Raw genomic sequence first — 10,835 nt, 5'->3', positions numbered from 1 at the left:
CCTGGTGTCTCTACAGACTACAGAGTTATATAATGTATCTGGGTTGGCCTGGTGTCTCTCAACAGACTACAGAGTTATATAATGTATCTGGGTTGGCCTGGTGTCTCTACAGACTACAGAGTTATATAATGTATCTGGGTTGGCCTGGTGTCTCTCTACAGACTACAGAGTTATATAATGTATCTGGGCTGGCCTGGTGTCTCTACAGACTACAGAGTTATATAATGTATCTGGGTTGGCTTGGTGTCTCTACAGACTACAGAGGTATATAATGTATCTGGGCTGGCCTGGTGTCTCTACAGACTACAGAGTTATATAATGTATCTGGGTTGGCCTGGTGTCTCTCTACAGACTACAGAGTTATATAATGTATCTGGGTTGGCCTGGTGTCTCTCTACAGACTACATAGTTATATAATGTATCTGGGCTGGCCTGGTGTCTCTCTACAGACTACAGAGTTATATAATGTATCTGGGCTGGCCTGGTGTCACTACAGAGGTATAAAATGTATCTGGGCTGGCCTGGTGTCTCTACAGACTACAGAGTTATATAATGTATCTGTGTTGGCCTGGTGTCTCTACAGACTACAGAGTTATATAATGTATCTGGGTTGGCCTGGTGTCTCTCTACAGACGACATAGTTATATAATGTATCTGGGCTGGCCTGGTGTCTCTCTACAGACTACAGAGTTATATAATGTATCTGGGCTGGCCTGGTGTCTCTACAGAGGTATATAATGTATCTGGGCTGGCCTGGTGTCTCTACAGACTACAGAGTTATATAATGTATCTGGGTTGGCCTGGTGTCTCTACAGACTACAGAGTTATATAATGTATCTGGGCTGGCCTGGTGTCTCTACAGACTACAGGGTTATATAATGTATCTGGGTTGGCCTGGTGTCTCTACAGACTACATAGTTATATAATGTATCTGGGCTGGCCTGGTGTCTCTACAGACTACAGAGTTATATAATGTATCTGGGTTGGCCTGGTGTCTCTCAACAGACTACAGAGTTATATAATGTATCTGGGTTGGCCTGGTGTCTCTACAGACTACAGAGTTATATAATGTATCTGGGTTGGCCTGGTGTCTCTCTACAGACTACAGAGTTATATAATGTATCTGGGCTGGCCTGGTGTCTCTACAGACTACAGAGTTATATAATGTATCTGGGTTGGCTTGGTGTCTCTACAGACTACAGAGGTATATAATGTATCTGGGCTGGCCTGGTGTCTCTACAGACTACAGAGTTATATAATGTATCTGGGTTGGCCTGGTGTCTCTCTACAGACTACAGAGTTATATAATGTATCTGGGTTGGCCTGGTGTCTCTCTACAGACTACATAGTTATATAATGTATCTGGGCTGGCCTGGTGTCTCTCTACAGACTACAGAGTTATATAATGTATCTGGGCTGGCCTGGTGTCACTACAGAGGTATAAAATGTATCTGGGCTGGCCTGGTGTCTCTACAGACTACAGAGTTATATAATGTATCTGTGTTGGCCTGGTGTCTCTACAGACTACAGAGTTATATAATGTATCTGGGTTGGCCTGGTGTCTCTACAGACTACAGAGTTATATAATGTATCTGGGCTGGCCTGGTGTCTCTACAGACTACAGAGTTATATAATGTATCTGGGTTGGCCTGGTGTCTCTCTACAGACTACAGAGTTATATAATGTATCTGGGTTGGCCTGGTGTCTCTACAGACTACAGAGTTATATAATGTATCTGGGTTGGCCTGGTGTCTCTCTACAGACTACAGAGTTATATAATGTATCTGGGTTGGCCTGGTGTCTCTACAGACTACAGAGGTATATAATGTATCTGGGTTGGCCTGGTGTCTCTACAGACTACAGAGGTATATAATGTATCTGGGTTGGCCTGGTGTCTCTACAGACTACAGAGTTATATAATGTATCTGGGTTGGCCTGGTGTCTCTCTACAGACTACAGAGTTATATAATGTATCTGGGTTGGCCTGCTGTCTCTCTACAGACTACAGAGTTATACAATGTATCTGGGTTGGCCTGGTGTCTCTACAGACTACAGAGTTATATAATGTATCTGGGCTGGCCTGGTGTCTCTACAGACTACAGAGTTATATAATGTATCTGGGTTGGCCTGGTGTCTCTACAGACTACAGAGTTATATAATGTATCTGGGTTTGCCTGGTGTCTCTACAGACTACAGAGTTATATAATGTATCTGAGTTGGCCTGGTGTCTCTCTACAGAGTTATATAATGTATCTGGGATGGCCTGGTGTCTCTACAGACTACAGAGTTATATAATGTATCTGGGTTGGCCTGGTGTCTCTACAGACTACAGAGTTATATAATGTATCTGGGTTGGCCTGGTGTCTCTCTACAGAGTTATATAATGTATCTGGGATGGCCTGGTGTCTCTCTACAGACTACAGAGTTATATAATGTATCTGGGTTGGCCTGGTGTCTCTCTACAGAGTTATATAATGTATCTGAGTTGGCCTGGTGTCTCTCTACAGAGTTATATAATGTATCTGGGATGGCCTGGTGTCTCTCTACAGACTACAGAGTTATATAATGTATCTGGGTGCGCCTGGTGTCTCTACAGACTACAGAGTTATATAATGTATCTGGGTTGGCCTGGTGTCTCTCTACAGAGTTATATAATGTATCTGGGTTGGCCTGGTGTCTCTACAGACTACAGAGTTATATAATGTATCTGGGCTGGCCTGGTGTCTCTCTACAGACTACAGAGTTATATAATGTATCTGGGTTGGCCTGGTGTCTCTCTACAGACTACATAGTTATATAATGTATCTGGGTTGGCCTGGTGTCTCTACAGACTACAGAGTTATACAATGTATCTGGGTTGGCCTGGTGTCTCTCTACAGAGTTATATAATGTATCTGGGTTGGCCTGGTGTCTCTACAGACTACAGAGTTATATAATGTATCTGGGCTGGCCTGGTGTCTCTCTACAGACTACAGAGTTATATAATGTATCTGGGTTGGCCTGGTGTCTCTCTACAGACTACATAGTTATATAATGTATCTGGGTTGGCCTGGTGTCTCTCTACAGACTACAGAGTTATATAATGTATCTGGGCTGGCCTGGTGTCTCTCTACAGACTACAGAGTTATATAATGTATCTGGGCTGGCCTGGTGTCTCTACAGACTAATATAATGTATCTGGGTTGGCCTGGTGTCTCTACAGAGTACAGAGTTATATAATGTATCTGGGCTGGCCTGGTGTGTCTCTACAGACTACAGAGTTATATAATGTATCTGGGTTGGCCTGGTGTCTCTCTACAGACTACAGAGTTATATAATGTATCTGGGATGGCCTGGTGTCTCTACAGACTACAGAGTTATATAATGTATCTGGGTTGGCCTGGTGTCTCTACAGACTACAGCGTTATATAATGTATCTGGGTTGGCCTGGTGTCTCTCTACAGACTACAGCGTTATATAATGTATCTGGGTTGGCCTGGTGTCTCTCTACAGACTACAGAGTTATATAATGTATCTGGGTTGGCCTGGTGTCTCTCTACAGAGTTATATAATGTATCTGAGTTGGCCTGGTGTCTCTCTACAGAGTTATATAATGTATCTGGGATGGCCTGGTGTCTCTCTACAGACTACAGAGTTATATCATGTATCTGGGTTCGCCTGGTGTCTCTACAGACTACAGAGTTATATAATGTATCTGGGTTGGCCTGGTGTCTCTCTACAGAGTTATATAATGTATCTGGGTTGGCCTGGTGTCTCTACAGACTACAGAGTTATATAATGTATCTGGGTTGGCCTGGTGTCTCTCTACAGAGTTATATCATGTATCTGGGTTGGCCTGGTGTCTCTACAGACTACAGAGTTATATAATGTATCTGGGTTGGCCTGGTGTCTCTACAGACTACAGAGTTATATAATGTATCTGGGTTGGCCTGGTGTCTCTCTACAGAGTTATATAATGTATCTGGGTTGGCCTGGTGTCTCTACAGACTACAGAGTTATATAATGTATCTGGGTTGGCCTGGTGTCTCTACAGACTACAGAGTTATATAATGTATCTGGGTTGGCCTGGTGTCTCTCTACAGACTACAGAGTTATATAATGTATCTGGGTTGGCCTGGTGTCTCTCTACAGACTACAGAGTTATATAATGTATCTGGGTTGGCCTGGTGTCTCTACAGACTACAGAGTTATATAATGTATCTGGGTTGGCCTGGTGTCTCTACAGACTACAGAGTTATATAATGTATCTGGGATGGCCTGGTGTCTCTACAGACTACAGAGTTATATAATGTATCTGGGTTGGCCTGGTGTCTCTCTACAGACTACAGAGTTATATAATGTATCTGGGTTGGCCTGGTGTCTCTACAGACTACAGAGTTATATAATGTATCTGGGTTGGCCTGGTGTCTCTCTACAGAGTTATATAATGTATCTGGGTTGGCCTGGTGTCTCTACAGACTAGAGAGTTATATAATGTATCTGGGTTGGCCTGGTGTCTCTCTACAGAGTTATATAATGTATCTGGGTTGGCCTGGTGTCTCTACAGACTACAGAGTTTTATAATGTATCTGGGTTGGCCTGGTGTCTCTACAGACTACAGAGTTATATAATGTATCTGGGTTGGCCTGGTGTCTCTACAGACTACAGAGTTATATAATGTATCTGGGTTGGCCTGGTGTCTCTACAGACTACAGAGTTATATAATGTATCTGGGATGGCCTGGTGTCTCTACAGACTACAGAGTTATATAATGTATCTGGGTTGGCCTGGTGTCTCTCTACAGACTACAGAGTTATATAATGTATCTGGGTTGGCCTGGTGTCTCTCTACAGACTACAGAGTTATATAATGTATCTGGGTTGGCCTGGTGTCTCTCTACAGACTACAGAGTTATATAATGTATCTGGGTTGGCCTGGTGTCTCTATAGAGTTATATAATGTATCTGGGTTGGCCTGGTGTCTCTCTACAGACTACAGAGTTATATAATGTATCTGGGATGGCCTGGTGTCTCTACAGACTACAGAGTTATATAATGTATCTGGGTTGGCCTGGTGTCTCTACAGACTACAGAGTTATATAATGTATATGGGTTGGCCTGGTGTCTCTACAGACTACAGAGTTACAGCCAAGGTTGTACTTCATCGTCTGTCATACTCACATTCTACATCACAAACCATCTCAACAACAACCATCGCTGGCATCATACTTCTGGCAAATTGTTGTGTCGTGCTCAAAATGTTTGTCACAAACGGAACCCTATTCCTTATGTAGCGCACTACTTTTGACCAGGAAGATTGAGCCCTAGTCTAAAGTAGTGCACTATATAGGTAATAGGGTGCTATTTGGGATCCACTCAGAGTATTTGAGGACAGTAAGTGGCTCAGCGATGACTTTGCATACTGATAGAGATCTCATCACATCTCACCGCAGGGTAAATACTCTGATAGCAGAATCATCATCATCCTATAATCATCCTGCTCCGCTGTGCTCGGTTCACACAGCTCACTAACAATCAAAGAGGACCAGAGAAAAGCCCGGAAGAAACGTACACTACCCTGCTTCACCTGTAGTGTAGAGCCTGGTCCAGTCTGGTCCTCTCTGTGTGTTTCTCTATCAGACTGGTCCAGTCTGGTCCTCTCTGTGTGTTTCTCTATCAGACTGGTCCAGTCTGGTCCTCTCTGTGTGTTTCTCTATCAGACTGGTCCAGCCTGGTCCTCTCTGTGTGTTTCTCTATCAGACTGGTCCAGTCTGGTCCTCTCTGTGTGTTTCTCTATCAGTCTGGTCCAGTCTGGTCCTCTCTGTGTGTTTCTCTATCAGACTGGTCCAGTCTGGTCCTCTCTGTGTGTTTCTCTATCAGACTGGTCCAGTCTGGTCCTCTATGTGTTTCTCTATCAGACTGGTCCAGCCTGGTCCTCTATGTGTTTCTCTATCAGACTGGTCCAGCCTGGTCCTCTCTGTGTGTTTCTCTATCAGACTGGTCCAGTCTGGTCCTCTCTGTGTGTTTCTCTATCAGACTGGTCCAGTCTGGTCCACTCTGTGTGTTTCTCTATCAGACTGGTCCAGTCTGGTCCTCTCTGTGTGTTTCTCTAGTAGACTGGTCCAGTCTGGTCCTCTATGTGTGTTTCTCTATCAGACTGGTCCAGCCTGGTCCTCTCTGTGTGTTTCTCTATCAGACTGGTCCAGCCTGGTCCTCTCTGTGTGTTTCTCTATCAGACTGGTCCAGCCTGGTCCTCACTGTGTGTTTCTCTATCAGACTGGTCCAGTCTGGTCCTCTATGTGTGTTTCTCTATCAGACTGGTCCAGTCTGGTCCTCTCTGTGTGTTTCTCTATCAGACTGGTCCAGTCTGGTCCTATCTGTGTGTTTCTCTATCAGACTGGTCCAGTCTGGTCCTCTCTGTGTGTTTCTCTATCAGACTGGTCCAGTCTGGTCCTCTCTGTGTCTTTCTCTATCAGACTGGTCCAGTCTGGTCCTCTCTGTGTGTTTCTCTATCAGACTGGTCCAGTCTGGTCCTCTCTGTGTGTTTCTCTATCAGACTGGTCCAGTCTGGTCCTCTCTGTGTGTTTCTCTATCAGACTGGTCCAGCCTGGTCCTCTATGTGTTTCTCTATCAGACTGGTCCAGCCTGGTCCTCTCTGTGTGTTTCTCTATCAGACTGGTCCAGTCTGGTCCTCTCTGTGTGTTTCTCTATCAGACTGGTCCAGTCTGGTCCTCTCTGTGTGTTTCTCTATCAGACTGGTCCAGTCTGGTCCTCTCTGTGTGTTTCTCTATCAGACTGGTCCAGTCTGGTCCTCTCTGTGTGTTTCTCTAGTAGACTGGTCCAGTCTGGTCCTCTATGTGTGTTTCTCTATCAGACTGGTCCAGCCTGGTCCTCTCTGTGTGTTTCTCTATCAGACTGGTCCAGCCTGGTCCTCTCTGTGTGTTTCTCTATCAGACTGGTCCAGCCTGGTCCTCACTGTGTGTTTCTCTATCAGACTGGTCCAGTCTGGTCCTCTATGTGTGTTTCCTTATCAGACTGGTCCAGTCTGGTCCTCTCCTTGTGTTTCTCTATCAGACTGGTCCAGTCTGGTCCTATCTGTGTGTTTCTCTATCAGACTGGTCCAGTCTGGTCCTCTCTGTGTGTTTCTCTATTAGACTGGTCCAGTCTGGTCCTCTCTGTGTGTTTCTCTATCAGACTGGTCCAGTCTGGTCCTCTCTGTGTGTTTCTCTAGCAGACTGGTCCAGCCTGGTCCTCTCTGTGTGTTTCTCTATCAGACTGGTCCAGTCTGGTCCTCTCTGTGTGTTTCTCTATCAGACTGGTCCAGTCTGGTCCTCTCTGTTTCTCTATCAGACTGGTCCAGTCTGGTCCTCTCCGTGTGTTTCTCTATCAGACTGGTCCAGTCTGGTCCTCTCTGTGTGTTTCTCTATCAGACTGGTCCAGCCTGGTCCTCTCTGTGTGTTTCTCTATCAGACTGGTCCAGTCTGGTCCTCTCTGTGTGTTTCTCTGTCAGACTGGTCCAGTCTGGTCCTCTGTGTGTTTCTCTATCAGACTGGTCCAGTCTGGTCCTCTCTGTGTGTTTCTCTATCAGACTGGTCCAGCCTGGTCCTCTCTGTGTGTTTCTCTATCAGACTGGTCCAGTCTGGTCCTCTCATGTTTCTCTATCAGACTGGTCCAGTCTGGTCCTCTCTGTGTGTTTCTCTATCAGACTGGTCCAGTCTGGTCCAGTGTTTCTCTATCAGACTGGTCCAGCCTTGTCCTCTCTGTTTCTCTATCAGACTGGTCCAGTCTGGTCCTCTCTGTTTCTCTATCAGACTGGTCCAGTCTGGTCCTCTCTGTTTCTCTATCAGACTGGTCCAGTCTGGTCATCTCTGTGTGTTTCTCTATCAGACTGGTCCAGTCTGGTCCTCTCTGTGTGTTTCTCTATCAGACTGGTCCAGCCTGGTCCTCTCTGTGTGTTTCTCTATCAGACTGGTCCAGCCTGGTCCTCTCTGTGTGTTTCTCTATCAGACTGGTCCAGTCTGGTCCTCTCATGTTTCTCTATCAGACTGGTCCAGTCTGGTCCTCTCTGTGTGTTTCTCTATCAGACTGGTCCAGTCTGGTCCAGTGTTTCTCTATCAGACTGGTCCAGCCTAGTCCTCTCTGTTTCTCTATCAGACTGGTCCAGTCTGGTCCTCTCTGTTTCTCTATCAGACTGGTCCAGTCTGGTCCTCTCTGTTTCTCTATCAGACTGGTCCAGTCTGGTCCTCTCTGTGTGTTTCTCTATCAGACTGGTCCAGCCTGGTCCTCTCTGTGTGTTTCTCTATCAGAGTGGCTCAGGTCATTCAGTCTGTGGTCATTAGTTACCGGTCAGACTGGCTCGGGTTATTCAGTCTGTAGTCATTAGTTACCGGTCAGACTGGCTCAGGTCATTCAGTCTGTAGTCATTAGTTACCGGTCAGACTGGCTCAGGTCATTCAGTCTGTAGTCATTAGTTACCGGTCATACTGGCTCAGGTCATTCAGTCTGTTGTCATTAGTTACCGGTCAGACTGGCTCAGGTCATTCAGTCTGTAGTCATTAGTTCAGACATAGTATCAGTATAGACATAGAATGATGTTGTATTTCCATGGTGATCAGTAAGGACATAGAATGATGTTGTATTTCCATGGTGATCAGTAAGGACATAGAATGATGTTGTATTTCCATGGTGATCAGTAAGGACATAGAATGATGTTGTATTTCCATGGTGATCAGTAAGGACATAGAATGATGTTGTATTTCCATGGTGATCAGTATGGACATAGAATGATGTTGTATTTCCATGGTGATCAGTATGGACATAGAATGACGTTGTATTTCCATGGTGATCCGTATGTTTATCATGATGAGTGAATATTGACTGTTTAAGAACTACCTGTGATGTCACCTTTTCACCGTTAATATTCAGTTCAACTAACTTATAAATCACTGTTTATATTCCGTTCAGATAACTCATACATCACACTGGTATTTATATTCTGATCGCTAGATGTCCTCTCAGATGTTCTCTAGCCCCAATTATCTCCACTAATTAATGTTTTATAAAAAGAAAACGAATGAATCAACGTGATGGCAAAGCCTTCATGTAGCAGACAGAGCAGGGGCGACACTCTGTCTGTTTCTACCCCGAATGGCACCCTATTCCCTACATAGCGCACTACTTTGGATCAGATCCTATGAGTCCTGGTCAAAAGTAGTGCACTATGTAGGGAGTAGGGTTCCATTTGGTATGGCTCAGCTCAGTCTGCTACATGAAGGCTTTGCCATCACGTTGATTCATTTGATTCGTTTTTATTTTAAACATTAATTAGGGGAGATAATTGGGGCTAGAGAACATCAGAGGGGACATCTAGCGATCAGAATATAAACACCAGGGTGATTTATGAGTTATCTGAACGGAATATAAACAGTGATTTATGAGTTACTCTGTTACCCAGTGACGAGCTCTTTATCTGTCGGTGTGTCACAAGCAGCACATGGACTCATTACTCTCTCACCCCACCGTGTGTGTGTGTGTGTACGGTGTGTGTGTGTACGGTGTGTGTGTACGGTGTGTGTGTGTACGGTGTGTGTGTGTGTGTGTGTGTGTGTGTGTGTGTGTGTGTGTGTGTGTGTGTGTGTGTGTGTGTGTGTGTGTGTGTGTGTGTGTGTGTGTGTGTGTGTGTGTGTGTGTGTGTGTGTGTGTGTCGAGGCAGAGTCATTACTCTCTGACCCTTGATCCTAAATCACTAGGGAGACGCTGGGTGCTGATTAGTGATGCTGAGGCCTTTTAACTCATCACCACGGTGACAGTGATGCTGAAGGGCCGGAGTCGTTACCAGACACACACACCGTATCCTCTTTTTAATCACAGCACCTTCTCTATGAACAGACTTCACATTTGAGTGGCGGACATGTTTGTGCCTCGACCTCTTGACCAGAAGGTAGTTGAGCACACACACACACACACACACACACGCACACACACACACACACACACACACCACAGCCACACAGAAACACATCACCCCACCACAGCCACACATCACACCCCCCCCCCCCCACATCACCCCCCACCACACACACCATCCCCCACCACAGCCACACAGCAACACATCACCCCCCCACCACAGACACACATCACCCCCCACCACACATCACCACCCTACCCCCCACCACACATCACACATCACCCCCCACCAGACACCACCACCATACCCCCCACCACAGACACACACTCCCACTCTCTCTCAAACACCCCCCAGCAGCTGACTGGACAAGCCCACAGCGTCTGGTTGTCAGTTCACAGCAGGTTGACCCCTGGTCATTCAAGGAATCTAAAACCCCCAGAATCCCCCAGGGGAACAATATCAGCAGTGTTCCAATCAGGAAGCTGATTCCCTCCTCGGCGACCCAGACGACCCCAAATGTCACGAGGTCGAGTGGTTCCACCAGCGAGTTGTCCAGGAGCACATTCAGAAAATCCCTGATACATTTACTGAACAGTCTGGGGGAGGTCCCAAATGGCACCCTGTTCCCTAGGTAGTGCACTACTTTTGACCAGGGACCAGAGGGGAATGGAGTGACATTTGTGACGCAAGCCTGAGGCCTGCTGTCTTGCTGCTCTCAAGGTTATTGTCTGTGTTGTTACCATGGCGTTGGCTGTGTTCTCTACGGCTCCAGCCTGAGGCCTGCTGTCTTGCTGCTCTCAGGGTTATTGTCTGTGTTGTTACCGTGGCGTTGGCTGTGTTCTCTACGGCTCCAGACCGGACACTCATCACATCCAGAGATCCCAGTCCGATATGGTCTTTGTAATGTTCGCTGTGACCTCCACAAAAGGGGAGAGAGTGTACTTCCTGGA

This window comes from Salvelinus fontinalis, chromosome 11 (genome assembly GCF_029448725.1).
Source record: "Salvelinus fontinalis isolate EN_2023a chromosome 11, ASM2944872v1, whole genome shotgun sequence".
Taxonomy (NCBI): Eukaryota; Metazoa; Chordata; class Actinopteri; order Salmoniformes; family Salmonidae; genus Salvelinus; species Salvelinus fontinalis.
Note: the sequence above shows the minus strand (reverse complement) of the source record.